This window comes from Coregonus clupeaformis, unplaced genomic scaffold (assembly GCF_020615455.1).
Source record: "Coregonus clupeaformis isolate EN_2021a unplaced genomic scaffold, ASM2061545v1 scaf4970, whole genome shotgun sequence".
Lineage (NCBI taxonomy): Eukaryota > Metazoa > Chordata > Actinopteri > Salmoniformes > Salmonidae > Coregonus > Coregonus clupeaformis.
Genome location: NW_025538424.1, coordinates 3068 through 19691, shown reverse-complemented (window position 1 = coordinate 19691; position 16624 = coordinate 3068). Strand labels below are relative to the sequence as shown.

At 45.8% G+C, this 16624-nt stretch overlaps 1 long non-coding RNA gene and 1 pseudogene across 1 annotated transcript; both read right to left on the bottom strand.

The window, feature by feature from the left end:
• Positions 1-1894: 1894 nt before the first annotated feature.
• LOC121564127 lies at positions 1895-2856 on the bottom strand (annotated as a pseudogene).
• A 12465-nt stretch (positions 2857-15321) lies between these two features.
• Positions 15322-16223, bottom strand: LOC121565027. The gene is made up of 3 exons (XR_006000340.1): positions 16151-16223; positions 15510-15632; positions 15322-15411 (listed from the first exon to the last, which is right to left on the bottom strand). It is a non-coding gene; the product is annotated as an uncharacterized LOC121565027 (long non-coding RNA).
• Between the last annotated feature and the right edge of the window lie 401 nt (positions 16224-16624).

Genomic DNA, 16624 nt, shown 5'->3' with positions numbered 1-16624 from the left:
TAAAAAACAAATTGGGATGCACTGCACAGGGCTTCAGCACTCCAAGTTGGTGATCTGGAACAAAACTGAGCACCTAGAAATCGAAGTACCCTACGACCAAGGCTTTGTCCAGGGGCATATCATAAGGCTGCGCACATTCTACTTTGCCCACATGCTCCCGAAAATTGTTGATGATTTTGTTGAGGGAAGGTTACAGTTCTCCAGTAAATATCTCAGCATTTTAAAACCAAAATAAACTGCCTTATTTAGGTCATGCCCACAGGAGCCAACAGATGTCCATTGATTACATGATCTCTTTATGCTGTGCAATATATCAGTGTGCCTACTGTTTGAGTGAAAATAAAGTTAGATGTAATTTCAATCCTTAGAGTGCTACAATTTATTTTAACACAGTTCATAATTCATAGTAAGCTCATACTGTACATAAATAACACTGGATTAATTAATTGTTTTGAGGAAACTAAACAAATGGCTTCAACAAGAAAGATTGTGTGTTTAATCTTAACAGGTATTAAAAAGTAAAATACAATACAGCCCACACAATTACATCACTATGAAAATATTCATATATAATATTTAAAAATACAATGCACGCAGTATTTGTTGTGTTTATCTGTATTTAATAGGGGTGTAACGATTCGTTTTAACAACGATTCGATTTGTATCACGATTCGTGGTTGTCGATACGATTCAAGGACGATATTGGTTCATTTAGAACGATACGATCCGAAACGATTCAGTGACTTGAAATCGATTCAGTAACCTTTTAGCCAAAAATTCAACCAGTGTGACTGAAATAAATACCTGGTAACCAGTTGCATTTTAATGGCTGGCAATAGTCTTGATATTTTTAACAGTGTTTCATGCCTCCATGCAGACCATCTGGTATTATGAAACTTACCCATACCTACGTTGACAGCAGCCCCGTCTGTGCACACATCCAAGCCTGTGTCCTGGAAAAGTCTCACAAGTCCGTCTGTTATGGCCTGTGCGGTTCGGTCAGCACCCAATTCAATCAGTCCAATAAAGTCCGAAGTAAACTCTCCGTTGCTGGACACAGACACAATGTAAACTATTTCCTGCTCAGTTTTTGTGATGTCCTCAGATCCATCAAAAAGCATTCAGTAAAGGAACATCCTCAGAATAGGAAGACATGGGACGTGCGTGTTTAGCTTTATGCATTTATTCTCGGCTAGCTTTTAGCAATGGCTTGCGCCACATTCGTGTGCTCCTTGCTCTTTTCATGTTGGTCAAATAAAGGATGGTTGAAATTCTTTGAGCCTTTATAAAATGCACCTGTTTTGTCTGCTAGATGTGGATTTGAGCGGCAAATCTTGCACCACATTTCAGTGCGCTCATCGTTAGCTTCATCGTTAGCTTGGAGCCACTTTTCCGAAAAAAGTATTTTCTTCGGCTCTGGCTCCAGTTGGCGTTTCTTTGTAGGTGGCGAAACGCCAAAAAGGCTGCTTAATGTCTGTTGCTTTTTGGACATCCCTGACAGTAGTTGACAAGCAACATGTCATGTATAAGGTTAGATGAGAAGATCGGTCAAGTACGCAAAGGCGCGTAGTAACACAAGTGGCATTACGCATTCCTGATTTTTGTCGCGCTTGCGTATCTGCGTACCAGTTATGTGCACCCCTGCATATAAAGTCTGACGTGCTTAAATCCAATGGGTTATTTCCTAGTATCGATACAATCGATGTATTACATTTTAAAACGATGTTAGATCGATATATGTTGTCCAAAAGGCCAACTCGCCGCGCACAGATCGATGTAGTTGGATCATATGAATATAAATCGATACATCGATGTAGTAGATGAATCGTTACACCCCTAGTATTTAATGAACAACATGGCTGGGTGTTGGTAGACAGGGACACAGGGCAAGATTCTAAACCTCACTGATCAGTGGACTCTTCAGGTTAACTAGGCCAGCACAGATGGTTAAGATGTTGTCCAGTTTCGGTGCCATGCTGATGGGAACATTCTGGGATAAAATCTTAAACACCTTCAGTCTCTGGATTGCTCTTTCCACATGTATGCAGACATTGGCTACTCGCCTGGTGCGTGTCGTCTCCTCATTGGTCAACTGATTGCGCCTGTAGGTGAAAGCAGGGATGTTCAAACTGACATTTACATTTTAGTCATTTAGCAGACGCTCTTATCCAGAGCGACTTACAGGAGCAATTAGGGTTAAGTGCCTTGCTTAAGGGCACATCGACAGATTTTTCACCTAGTCAGCTTGGGGATTAGAACCAGCGACCTTTCGGTTACTGGCACAACGCTCTTACCCACTAAGCTACCTGCCGCCCCTTCTCTCATCACCCTTCTCTCATCAAGCAAGTCTCGAATGGTGAACCCACAGTCCGCCATGACCTCATCACCAGCCCTCAGATAGTCTAGGAACCCACTGTCCATGGTGATAAACTTATCGCTGCTTCTGCCAGCATAGGCATCAGATATAAACATGATTAGCCCATTAGGGGCCACAGCGACGAGATATTTCACAGTGTTGCGTGATTTATACTGGCTGAAAGTGTCACTCCTTGAGTCGTGGTTTGTGGCTCTCTGCATGGCACTTTCGGCACAGTCAATGATGCAGGTGGTTCGAGGGTAGTTCCTCTGAAATGACAAGGGCATGGTGGCACGAATGGTCTCTCTTGGAAGCCAGGGGATCAGGACTTTGAACTGTTCACCCATCACGTCAATCCAGTGACTAATCACAATGCTTGCCATGGATGTAGACACATTGAAGCGGTGAGCAATATCTCCTAATATTAGGTTTAGTTTTAGTTTCATCAACGTCATAAGTATTTGGTCAACAACAGGAAGGGTAATTGATGGCTTACTGAAAGGCAACAACACCGTCACCAGGGTGAAGAATTGAACCATAAGCACTCCTGTATACAGCCGGGACCTAGCATCATCAATGACCGTGGTGCTGGTCACAGTAGGACCCATTTCTGCCTCGCACTGTGTGGCCTTGTCTACTTTAACAGACTGTGTTGTTGAACAGTAAATGTGATCAATATGTGACAGATCCTCCCATTGGGTCTGGGCATCTCGAAATTTTGGTGTAGCAGGCTCGGCCTCACAGACAGGCTGACAGGTTTCTGGAGCATCTAAAAAGTGGAAGAGAACATGGATGGAGCAAAATTAATGCAGGCATAGAGTCCTCTCACTACAAACATCACAATGGAAAAATGTGTACTACAACATTGCACTCACACGCACACACACAATCATCATCACAACAGCCTGCCACCTTGCATTGTATTTATGATGTAGACTAAGGCACACGCAGGCAGGCACACACACACACACACACACACACACAATTAATGATGTAGCTATCGTGGGCATTGTTTGTCCCATCTCCAAAACAATCAACTGCCTTAGCAAAATACCAGTAGCAATGTTAATGTATGACAACTTCTTCATAATTAACAGTATTGTCAGCTTCATAGCTAAAGTTGCTGAACTTACCCTCAGATTCAAGTCTGCGTTTCTTTATCTGGGGGGAGGCAGTGGTCCGCTGGGTGAGTTGACGCCTCTTTGGCTGGGGAGGGCGATTGTATCCCAACCACAACTCTGGGAAAGGATTATCCTTGGTAGGTTTTTGGTCAACAAAGTGATAGGAACAAACAAAAACGTTGAGGGGTGGTTTATTTAGATTCAATGCCTTCAGCCAGGTCCTTGATTCCGAGTCAGTATCAGGCTTGCGAAAAAATTTAAACAATGGAGCGCATGGACATTGCCTCTTTGTAGCTGGTTTGTGGTCGTAGCACTCTCTATCTAACCACTCATTCAGGTGCTTTCACAAGTTTTTGCAACCAACTACCGCACACGTCGTTCCCGAACCACTTTTCTTCATGTTGTAATTGTAATTTTTATATCCTCTTTGTCACTGCGATATCAGTGCTTTGTCGGCACAATGGAGCTAGCTAGCAAAACAAACCCAGCCCGGCAGAACGGAAGTGGATTGCATCGACGGGAGGAGTTCAGGAAGTAGAGCGGAAACGGCTCAAAAACTTGTGTATAAGAACTCCCCCTTGTTCTGCCACCAACTTGCGCCCATCCCCCTCTTGCAGCTATGTTTGTTAACACAGAAAGGGGTCTATGGCGTCTCAAAATGGACAAACCGTACTACTGCCGTTTTTTCTCGTTTTTCAAGCAACGGTCTTTAAGGGAATATGCGAGCACAGTGTCTGCAACACCACTAAGCAAGGGGCACCACCAAGCAAGCGGCACCATGAAGACCAAGGAGCTCTCCAAACAGGTCAGCGACAAAGTTGTGGAAAAGTACAGATCAGTGTTGGGTTCTAAAAAAATATCAGAAACTTTGAAAATTCCACGGAGCACCGTTAAATCCATTATTAAAAAATGCAAAGAATATGGCACCACAACAAACCTGTCAAGAGAGGGCCACCCACCAAAACTCACGGACCAGGCAAGTAGGGCATTAATCAGAGAGGCTGAATAGTTATGCACGCTCATGTTCTGTTTTTCTTTCTTGTTTCTTGTTTGTTTCACAAAAACATTTTTTTTTCATCTTCAAAGTGGTAGGCATGTCGTGCAAATCAAATGATACAACCCCCCCCAAAATCCATTTTAATTCCAGGTTGTAAGGCAATAAAATAGGAAAAATTATTTGAGCTGTTCTTGCCATAATATGGACTATCTTCTGTATACCACTCCTACCTTGTCACAACACAACTGATTGGCTCAAACACATAAAAAGGAAAGAAATTCCACAAATTAACTTTTAACAAGGCACACCTGTTAATTGAAATTCAATATTGTGCAAAGCTGTCATCAAGGCAATGTCACGTTTCGGCCGAGGCTGCTCCTCCTCCTGGTTCGGGCAGGCTTCGGCGTTCGCCGTCCCCGGAATACTAGCTGCCACCGTTGTATGTTTCGTGTGTTGATTGCTTTGGTCTGTCTGGTACACCTGTGTCTATTTGTGTCCTAATTACGTGTCCTATAAGTTCCGTGTTTTGTGTTAGTTAGATTGTGTGTTGTTGTCCGCGTGTCGTTTGGAGCTGCGTGGTTTGCGCTCTTTATGTTTTGTTCAGTTTTACGCATGTTGCATATTTCTCTCGCCTCTGTTTTCGAGGTCTTGTATAATTTTTCACTTTGTACGAGTAAAGTTTGTTGGACTAAACCTCAGTGTCCTGCGCCTGACTCCTCATCACATCCACATCGGTTCCAGACTGACAGAACAACACACCAATTATGGAGTCAGCAGGATCAGCGACGGCACCCAGGTCGCTAGAAGAACGGCTCAGTTATCAGGACTCCATGATCCGGCAACTGGAGGCCGTTCTGGGCGAGGTGTCCAACACTCTGCACCGGTTGGCTAATGGAGAGGTGCCCACGTCCTCATACACCATCCCATCACCACCGGTCAGTCCTCCTCTCTCAGCGCCGGAACCCAGTGGTATTCGGCTCTCGCTCCCGAGGGCATATGACGGTTCTGCAGCCGGGTGTCAGGGGTTTCTCCTGCAGGTAGAACTATACCTGGCTACTATACACCCAGCGCCGTCGGGATACGAGAGTGTCTCCGCCCTCATCTCCTGTCTATCCGGAAAGGCGTTGGAGTGGGCCAACGCCGAATGGAGGGGAATAGACGCAGCTACCATCACCTACGCTGAGTTCTCCCGCCGCTTCCGGGCAGTCTTCGATCACCCACCTGAAGGGAAGGCGGCGGGGGAGCGTCTGTTCTACCTCCGACAGGAGAAGAGGAGCGCACAGGAGTTCGCACTGGAGTTCCGGACGTTAGCTGCGGATGCGGGATGGAATGAGAGGGCCCTCATCGACCAGTACCGGTGTAGCCTGCGAGAGGACGTTCGTCGTGAGCTGGCCTGCAGGGACACCAACCTATGCTTCGACCAGCTGGTGGACATCTCCATCCGGCTCGACACCCTGCTGGCCACCCGCGGACGTCCCGAGTGGGGGTCGTCCATTCCATCCTCCAGCACCTCCGAGCCAATTCCCATGGAGCTCGGGGGTGCTGGCGCTAGAGAGAGGAGGAGGGAGAACCCGAGGGGGGCCACCCCCTGCACCAACTGTGGCCGTGGAGGACACACCGCGGCCAGGTGCTGGGGAGGGTCTTCTGAGAGAGGGGACAACAGGTCACGCACTGGGGAGTCATTTCAGGTGAGTAGGCGCCCCACTTACCCAGAGCTCTCTGTTGGTCACATGAGTATTCCTGTGCGTTTTCCACAGGTGGCACCTCATTCCCAGCATAAGGCGCTAGTAGATTCAGGCGCAGCTGGGAACTTTATTGATCGGGCATTTTGTGCTAGGTTAGGAATTCCCCTTCGGCCGGTAGAAGTTCCATTCCCTGTCCACGCATTAGACAGCCGGCCGTTGGGGTCGGGTCTGATCAAGGGATGTCACAGCACCGCTGACGATGACGACGCAGGGGGGTCATGAGGAAATCATTCAGTTCTATCTGATTGACTCTCCTGCGTACCCAGTGGTGTTGGGACTTCCCTGGTTAAGCACCCACGATCCTACCATAGCGTGGCAACAGAGGGCTCTTATGGAGTGGTCTGCCCAGTGTGTAGGGAGATGTCTAGGTGTTTCCATAGGGGCGACCTCGGTAGAGAGTCCGAACCAAGTGCCCGCACTGCGCATTCCCCCCGAGTATGAGGATTTAGCACTTGTGTTTAGCAAATCGAGGGCAACACGGCTACCTCCTCATAGACAGGGGGACTGTGCGATAAATCTCCAGACAGGAGCAGCTCTTCCCCGGAGTCATGTGTATCCCCTGTCTCAAGAGGAAACTGCGGCTATGGAGACTTACATAGCCGAGTCCTTGGCACAGGGATACATACGGTCTTCCACTTCTCCGGTCTCCTCGAGTTTCTTCTTTGTGAAGAAGAAGGACGGGGGATTGCGCCCGTGTATTGATTACCGTAGTCTCAATCAGATCACAGTGAAATACAGTTACCCACTTCCACTGATTGCGACGATGACGGAGTCATTACGCGGAGCGCGGTTCTTCACAAAGTTGGATCTCAGGAGCGCGTACAATTTGGTGCGCATTAGGGAGGGGGATGAATGGAAAACAGCATTTAGCACCACCTCGGGTCATTACGAGTATCTCGTCATGCCATACGGGTTAATGAATGCTCCTTCAGTCTTCCAATCCTTTGTTAACGAGATTTTCCGGGACATGCATGGGCAGGGTGTAGTGGTGTACATTGACGACATTCTAGTGTATTCTTCTACACGAGCCGAGCATGTAGCCCAGGTGCGCCGAGTATTGAGACGACTGTTGGAGCATGACTTGTATGTCAAGGCAGAGAAATGCCTGTTCTTCCAGGAGTCCGTCTCCTTTTTGGGTTATCGGTTGTCCGCGTCTGGCGTGGAGATAGAGGTAGATCGGGTATCGGCTGTGCGTAATTGGCAAACTCCAATCACTGTAAAAGAGGTGCAGCAGTTCTTGGGTTTTGCTAATTACTACCGGAGGTTTATTCAGGGTTTTGGACAGGTTGCAGCTCCCATTACATCTCTGCTAAAAGGGGGTCCGGTGCGTTTGCAGTGGTCGGCTGAGGCGGACCGGGCATTTGTCAAACTAAAGAACCTGTTCACCTCAGCTCCTGTGCTGGCGCATCCGGATCCCTCTTACCCATTCCAAGTAGAGGTAGACGCGTCCGAGACCGGTATTGGGGCAGTTCTATCACAACGGTCCGGCACGCCACCTAAACTCCGCCCCTGTGCGTTCTACTCCAAGAAGCTCAGCTCGGCGGAGAGTAACTATGATGTTGGCGACAGGGAGCTGTTAGCCGTAGTCCAGGCCCTAAAGGTGTGGAGGCATTGGCTTGAGGGGGCTCAACACCCTTTCCTCATTCTGACGGATCACCGTAACCTGGAGTACATCCGGGCAGCTAGGAGATTGAACCCTCGTCAGGCTAGGTGGAACATGTTCCTAACCCGGTTCGTTTTTAAGATCACATACATCCCTGGGTCCCAGAATGGTAAGGCAGACGCCCTGTCCCGGCGGTATGACACAGAGGAGAGGTCCAACGAGCCTACTTCCATACTGCCGGAGTCTTGTTTGGTGGCTCCTGTGGTATGGGAGGTCGATTCAGAAATCGAGCGGGCACTGCGTACCGACCCTTCTCCCCCCCCGAGTGTCCTGTGGGGCGGACGTACGTTCCGCTCGAGGTTCGTGATCGACTTATTTATTGGGCTCATACATCACCCTCCTCTGGACATCCAGGTATTGGCCGGACATTGCACTGTCTTAGCATGAAATACTGGTGGCCAACGTTAGCCAGGGATGTGAGGGTTTATGTCTCCTCCTGCTCGGTGTGTGCCCAGTGTAAGGCACCTAGACATTTGCCCAGGGGTAAGTTACATCCTCTGCCCGTTCCACAACGACCATGGTCCCACCTCTCGGTGGATTTTGTGACCGATCTACCCCCTTCCCAGGGTAATACCACCATTTTGGTCGTTGTGGATCGGTTTTCTAAGGCCTGTCGTCTCCTCACACTGCCGGGTCTCCCTACTGCCCTGCAGACCGCCGAGGCCCTATTTACCCACGTGTTCCGGCACTATGGGGTCCCCGAGGATATTGTGTCCGACCGAGGTCCCCAGTTCACCTCCAGAGTCTGGGGGTCATTCATGGAACGCCTGGGGGTCTCGGTTAGCCTTACCTCGGGGTACCACCCAGAGAGCAATGGGCAGGTTGAACGTGTGAACCAGGATGTGGGTAGGTTTTTGAGGTCCTATTGCCGGGACCGGCCGGAGGAGTGGTCGAGGTATATCCCCTGGGCAGAGATGGCCCAGAACTCTCTCCGCCACTCCTCCACCGGATTAACACCTTTCCAGTGTATTTTAGGGTATCAGCCGGTCCTGGCACCGTGGCACGAGAGCCAGATCGAGGCCCCTGCGGTGGACGAGTGGATTCGGCGCTCGGAGGAGACGTGGGACGCTGCCCATGTCCATCTGCAGCGGGCCATCCGTCAACAAAAGGCGAGCGCCGATCGCCACCGCAGCGAGGGACCGGTGTACGCACCGGGAGATCGAGTCTGGCTCTCGACTCGAAACCTGCCCCTCCGCCTGCCCTGCCGGAAGCTGGGTCGGCGGTTTGTAGGGCCCTTCAAAGTCCTGAGAAGATTGAACGAGGTGTGTTACAGGTTACAACTGCCTATTGAGTACAAAAATATTAACCCCTCGTTCCATGTGTCTCTTCTCAGGCCGGTGGTAGCTGGTCCACTCCAAGAGGAGGAGATAGGAGAGACCCCTCCACCCCCTTTGGACATCGAGGGGGCACCGGCGTACAGGGTCCGGACTATATTGGACTCGAGGCGCCGGAGGAGTGGTCTCCAGTATCTCGTGGAGTGGGAGGGGTACGGTCCGGAGGAACGGTGCTGGGTGCCTAGGAGGGACATCCTCGATCCATCCCTCCTGACAGAGTTCCACCGTGGGCATCCCACGCGCCCGGGTCCGCGTCCTCCTGGCCGTCCCCGAGACCGGGGTCGGCGCACGGCTGGAGCCGCGCGTCAAGGGTGGGGGGGTACTGTCACGGTTTCGGCCGAGGCTGCTCCTCCTCCTGGTTCGGGCAGGCTTCGGCGTTCGCCGTCCCCGGAATACTAGCTGCCACCGTTGTATGTTTCGTGTGTTGATTGCTTTGGTCTGTCTGGTACACCTGTGTCTATTTGTGTCCTAATTACGTGTCCTATAAGTTCCGTGTTTTGTGTTAGTTAGATTGTGTGTTGTTGTCCGCGTGTCGTTTGGAGCTGCGTGGTTTGTGCTCTTTATGTTTTGTTCAGTTTTACGCATGTTGCGTATTTCTCTCGCCTCTGTTTTCGAGGTCGTGTCTTGTATAATTTTTCACTTTGTACGAGTAAAGTTTGTTGGACTAAACCTCAGTGTCCTGCGCCTGACTCCTCATCACATCCACATCGGTGCCAGACTGACAGGCAAAGGGTGGCTACTTTGTAGAATCTCAAATATTAAATATATTTTGATTTGTTTAACACTTTTTTGGTTACTACATGATTCCATATGTGTTATTTCATAGTTTTGATGTCTTCATTATTATTCTACAATGTAGAAAATAGTAAAAAAAAAAAACCTGAATGAGTAGGTGTGTCCAAACATTTGACTGGTACTGTGTATATATATATATATAAAAAGCATTATCAATATTTCAAATAAATTATCAACACAATAATAAATGGCTAGAAAAACTCATTCATAATTAAATATAAATCTAGAGGTATAAATACATTGTTCCTTTTGATAGTGGTAAATTGTAATTATTAGTATTATTAACATAACATAATATTAAATAATTCAACCTTTCCAAATGATTGCCTACAACAGAATTCACATCCACTTGAGAAATAATAAAACAGTAGATAAACTGACTGAATATCTGAAGGATATTTTTGTACTTTTAAGGAAGGTGAGTATTGGCAAAGTGTGACACTTTCTGAAAATTGTCTTTCCTTGAACACCTTCCAGAATCATCCCATTGTCTTAACCCCTAACATGATACCATTCTAAATAGTATGAACTAAAAAAAGTATAAATATTAAACACAGGATCAAAGACTCTTCTTAAAACACTAATTGTTCTGAGATCATTGAAATAGTCCAGGTAATCCATTTTCTCTCATTGCCAAGGTCAACCTGGGGGCCAACATCCATTAATCTGAAGTTAAACCTGCCTCTGGCCAGGTTTAATTTAATCCTTCACTTAGATCCAGTGGCGAACTGTGACTATAGGACCAAGGCCTTCAGAGGCACCAAAATGCTAACAATAAGTTGTATCAAAAAATATATATCATGAAAATAACAGAAAACATAGCATCACTTAATACGCCAGACATTATATATTCTGTAGTCGGAACGTTCTAGTGAAGGAGGAGCAATGCTTTTTGATGACATTATGAATGAATCAAACAGGCCGCGCTTCGGGCTGCCGCGCACACAGACAGAACCCGCATGGACACAACATGACACATAGAATTTTGAAGATGGCGCCGACAGATATGGCAGCTCTGCTTCTAGCTCCTAAGCAACTTTGCAGTATTTCTTACATTATTTGGCCAGTATTTTTTGTGTGTTATTTCTTACATTATTTGGCTGGTATTTTTTGTGTGTTATTACATTACAGCCGGAAATATCTTAGGGATATCAGAGCGGCGGTAACTCACCTGCCATCACTAGCTGGCTTCCACCCGGTTACGCAACCCTGCAGCTTAGAGGCTACTGCCCTACATATATAGACTTGGAATCAATGGCCACTTTAATAATGAAACACTAGTCACTTTAATAATGTTTACATATTTTTGCTTTACTCATCTCATATGTACAGTGGGGAGAACAAGTATTTGATACACTGACGATTTTGCAGGTTTTCCTACTTACAAAGCATGTAGAGGTCTGTAATTTTTTATCATAGGTACACTTCAACTGTGAGAGACGGAATCTAAAACAAAAATCCAGAAAATCACAAAAAAATTTAAGTAATTAATTTGCATTTTATTGCATGACATAAGTATTTGATCACCTACCAACCAGTAAGAATTCCGGCTCTCACAGACATGTTAGTTTTTCTTTAAGAAGCCCTCCTGTTCTCCACTCATTACATTATTGGCAGACTAAATAGCCTTGGTTTCTCAAATGACTGCCTCGCCTGGTTCACCAACTACTTCTCAGATAGAGTTCAGTGTGTCAAATCGGAGGGCCTGTTGTCTGGACCTATGGCAGTCTCTATGGGGGTGCCACAGGGTTCAATTCTTGGGCCGACACTTTTCTCTGTGTATATCAATGATGTCGCTCTTGCTGCTGGTGACTCTCAGATCCACCTCTACGCAGACGACACCATTTTGTATACATCTGGCCCTTCATTGGACACTGTGTTAACAAACCTCCAAACGAGCTTCAATGCCATACAACAATCCTTCAGTAGCCTCCAACTGCTCTTAAACACTAGTAAAACTAAATGCATGCTTTTCAATCGAACGCTGCTGGCACCCGCCCATCCGACTAGAATCACCACTCTCGACGGGTCTGACCTAGAGTATGTGGACAACTACAAATACCTAGGTGTCTGGTTAGACTGTAAACTCAACTTCCAGACTCACATAAAGAATCTCCAATCCAAAGTTAAATCTAGAATCGGCTTCCTATTTCGCAATAAAGCCTCCTTCACTCATGCTGCCAAACATGCCCTCGTAAAACTGACTATCCTACCGATCCTTGACTTCGGCGATGTAATTTACAAAATAGCCTCCAACACTCTACTCAGCAAATTGGATGTAGTCTATCACAGTGCCATCCGTTTTGTCTCCAAAGCCCCATACACTACCCACCACTGTGACCTGTACGCTCTTGTTGGCTGGTCCTCACTACATGTTCGTCGTCAAACCCACTGGCTCCAGGCCATCTATAAATCACTGCTAGGTAAATCCCCGCCTTATCTTAGCTCATTGGTCACCATAGCAGCACCCACCCGTAGTCTGCGCTCCAGCAGGTATATCTCACTGGTCATTCCCAAAGCCAACACCTCCTTTGGCCGCCATTCCTTCCAGTTCTCTGCTGCCAATGACTGGAACGAATTGCAAAAATCTCTGAAGCTGGAGACTCTTATCTCCCTCAATAACTTTAAGCATCAGTTGTCAGAGCACCTTATCACTGCACCTGTACACAGCCCATCCGAAATTAGCCCACCCAACTACCTCATCCCTATATTGTTATTTATTTTGCTCTTTTGCACCCCAGTATCTCTATTTGCACATAATCTCTTGCACATCTAGCATTCCAGTGTTAATACTATTGTAATTATTCTGCACTATAGCCTATTTATTGCCTTACCTCCATAACTTGCTACATTTGCACACACTGTATATATATTTTCTGTTGTATTTCTGACTTTATGTTTTTTTATATTTTTTTTTATACCCCATATGTAACTCTGTTGTTTTTATTGCACTACTTTGCTTTATCTTGGCCAGGTCGCAGTTGTAAATGAGAACCTGTTCTCAACTGGCTTACCTGGTTAAATAAAGGTGAAATAAATAAAAAATAAAAAAAATAAAATTACCTGTATTAACTGCACATGTTTGAACTCGTTACCTGTATAAAAGACACCTGTCCACACACTCAATCAAACAGACTCCAACCTCTCCACAATGGCCAAGACCAGAGAGCTGTGTAAGGACATCAGGGATACAATTGTAGACCTGCACAAGGCTAGGATGGGCTACAGGACAATAGGCAAGCAGCTTGGTGAGAAGGCAACAACTGTTGGCGCAATTATTAGAAAATGGAAGAAGTTCAAGATGACGGTCAATCACCCTCGGTCTGGGGCTCCATGCAAGATCTCACCTCGTGGGGCATCACTGATCATGAGGAAGGTGAGGGATCAGCCCAGAACTACACGGCAGGACCTGGTCAATGACCTGAAGAGAGCTGGGACCACAGTCTCAAAGAAAACCATTAGTAACACACTACGCCGTCATGGATTAAAATCCTGCAGCGCACGCAAGGTCCCCCTGCTCAAGCCAGCGCATGTCCAGGCCCGTCTGAAGTTTGCCAATGACCATCTGGATGATCCAGAGGAGGAATGGGAGAAGATCATGTAGTCTGATGAGACAAAAATAGAGCTTTTTGGTCTAAACTCCACTCGCCGTGTTTGGAGGAAGAAGAAGGATGAGTACAACCCCAAGAACACCATCCCAACCGTGAAGCATGGAGGTGGAAACATCATTCTTTGGGGATGTTTTTCTGCAAAGGGGACAGGACGACTGCACCGTATTGAGGGGAGGATGGATGGGGGCCATATATCGCGAGATCTTGGCCAACAACCTCCTTCCCTCAGTAAGAGCATTGAAGATGGGTCCTGGCTGGGTCTTCCAGCATGACATCAACCCGAAACACACAGCCAGGGCAACTAAGGAGTAGCTCCGTAAGAAGAATCTCAAGGTCCTGGAGTGGCCTAGCCAGTCTCCAGACCTGAACCCAATAGAAAATCTTTGGAGGGAGCTGAAAGTCCGTATTGCCCAGCGACAGCCCCGAAACCTGAAGGATCTGGAGAAGGTCTGTATGGAGGAGTGGGCCAAAATCCCTGCTGCAGTGTGTGCAAACCTGGTCAAGACCTACAGGAAACATATGATCTCTGTAATTGCAAACAAAGGTTTCAGTACCAAATATTAAGTTCTGCTTTTCTGATGTATCAAATACTTATGTCATGCAATTAAATGCAAATTAATTACTTAAAAATCATACAATGTGATTTTCTAAGATTTTTGTCTCTCATAGTTGAAGTGTACCTATGATAATAATTACAGACCTTTACATACTTTGTAAGTAGGAAAACCTGCAAAATCGGCAGTGTATCAAATACGTGTTCTCCCCACTGTACTTTGCTTCTGAAACTGGCACAGAACCAAACGTGAAGGGATGTCAGTCAGGAGCTCAGTGGGAAGGTTAATGAATCCCAACAAAAAGAAATGCTAAGCATTATTTTATTTATTTTATTATGCTTTTAGTTTGATGGCAAATACATAGATATTTACAAACATGGCATCACACTTGTGTTTTACCCCAGAAGAATAGGGTGATTTCACTACTTTTGGAAATACAAGTTTCACCCATACACAGCACCACAACTATTTGGAAAGTTCTAACAGTATGCACAAAGTAGTAATATGACTTTAAATAACCTAATATGCAAAAATATGATGGTAATTGTATTCTATTGAGTGGCTTTAAAAGGTTTGTAAAGCTATAATATTTCATACAATTCAATTGTTTACCCTAAAACTAATTGTTTACCCTAAAACTACAACCAGACACTTACTGTCGCTCTGGCTTGAGGTGGCACATGGCCTCAAGTCCTCTGCATCTGCAACTTCAGAGAATATCACAGATGTCAAACCGTTACCACATTTATAGTACACACTTAACAGATTTTCCTGTTCATCCCATACAGTTGGTAGGAACAGAACTTTGAGAAAGTAGGCTTATTTATCAGACTTGAAACCTTATGTACCTTGTTGTAGGGTCTTTTTCAAAGACACTGGCTCTTGAAGTTACTAAAAATAAACAAATAAAGAACTGTTACACTTTTGGTCACTAAATAATCAAGTATGTCAAGATCAGATGGGTGTGGTAATTTCTTGTCATATCAACTGTCATTAGGTCATGATTTCATGCCGTCTCAATTTAAGACTAGTACTTGCATTAACTGTAAGCTTTTCTTCACCTACATACTTGAATGTGTGTAAAACTTCCCATCAACTTGCTGATTATACATTCAATGACCTAGTAGCCTAATGCAGGATCTTGCCACTAGGGGCTGGTGGAAGCTGTGGCACTGTACGCTGGGCTTGTCTGGGTTCATTTGTCTTTTTCTGGAGTGCTTCACTTCCATCATCATCTTACGAAGGACAATACAAAAAAATACTCATTTATTTCATCTACTTCCTGATGCATGTAATACACACAATGGAATAAGAGCAGTTAAGAAATTCTCACCAGGTGGCTCTACATGGAATCTGATTGGTTTAGTCACCGCCCTCTTCGCTGGTTCCTCGTCAGATTCAACATTGGAGGTGTCAACCCCCCGTTTGGCTCGTTGCTCTGCCACAGAGTAATTGTCTGTACGTGCAATAAACATTGTCATAAATAGTTTCCTATTAACACTGGCAAACCGGCTATTGAGTATTTGTAATTCACATAGTAATACTTTCAGCCAATACATATAGTACTTAAGAGGGGGAAGTTCCTGACTCTACTGACCAGGAGTGGGTTGCACCAGTTAGACGATAAGGTGTAAGAGATAAGTTGGACCTACCTACGCCCGACGTAATGATTTAGAAAATTGAACAAGATGCGACATGACTAGTCATGAAACACTTACCTTGGAAACTAGTTATAGATATATACTATACGTCTACCCCACATAACACTTAGTTTTTACACCCTGGCGTAGCAAAAGCTATTACTTCCAACCAGGTGGTGACACAGGTTTACGCCTGGCTTAGAACATATTCTACGTTGTAACTAGCCTTACGTGTAGGAGTATGTTCAACTGATGCAACCTGCTCCAGAGCCACACAACCAAGCATACATGGCAATATAAACGGGAGTGGATGGACAGTCAAATATTATTTTACCAGTTGATGAAAAGATGGAAATTCTGTACTACTCCCATAATATTTTGTCAGGCCGGTCTCCTCTCTTAATGGCATTTCTTGGCCAGTAGCAACATAGGACCTGCAGGATATGAGACACTGTTTAAAGTGAACTATTTATCCATCTCTTTGCCTAAAAAGGGTAAACCATTTAATTGATCAACTCACCCCATCTCTCTTCTCCACCCACTGCTCTGGTACAACTTCAACATTGTTCTCTTTGACAAAATGTACAACATAATAATGCTGTATGCCCTGTGCAGAAAAACTAAACACCAATTCCACACTGTTCAGTCTCTTGATTTACCAGCCAAGATAGTTTGCATATCTAATACAGCTTGTGAACTTGGCTGTAGCTAAATGGGGCTTGCTACAGGCTGTGCAAGATGGTAAGCACAACACGAGTGCACCCGTCACAGCCATAGTAGCCAGAATACATCTTTATGCATTTTACCA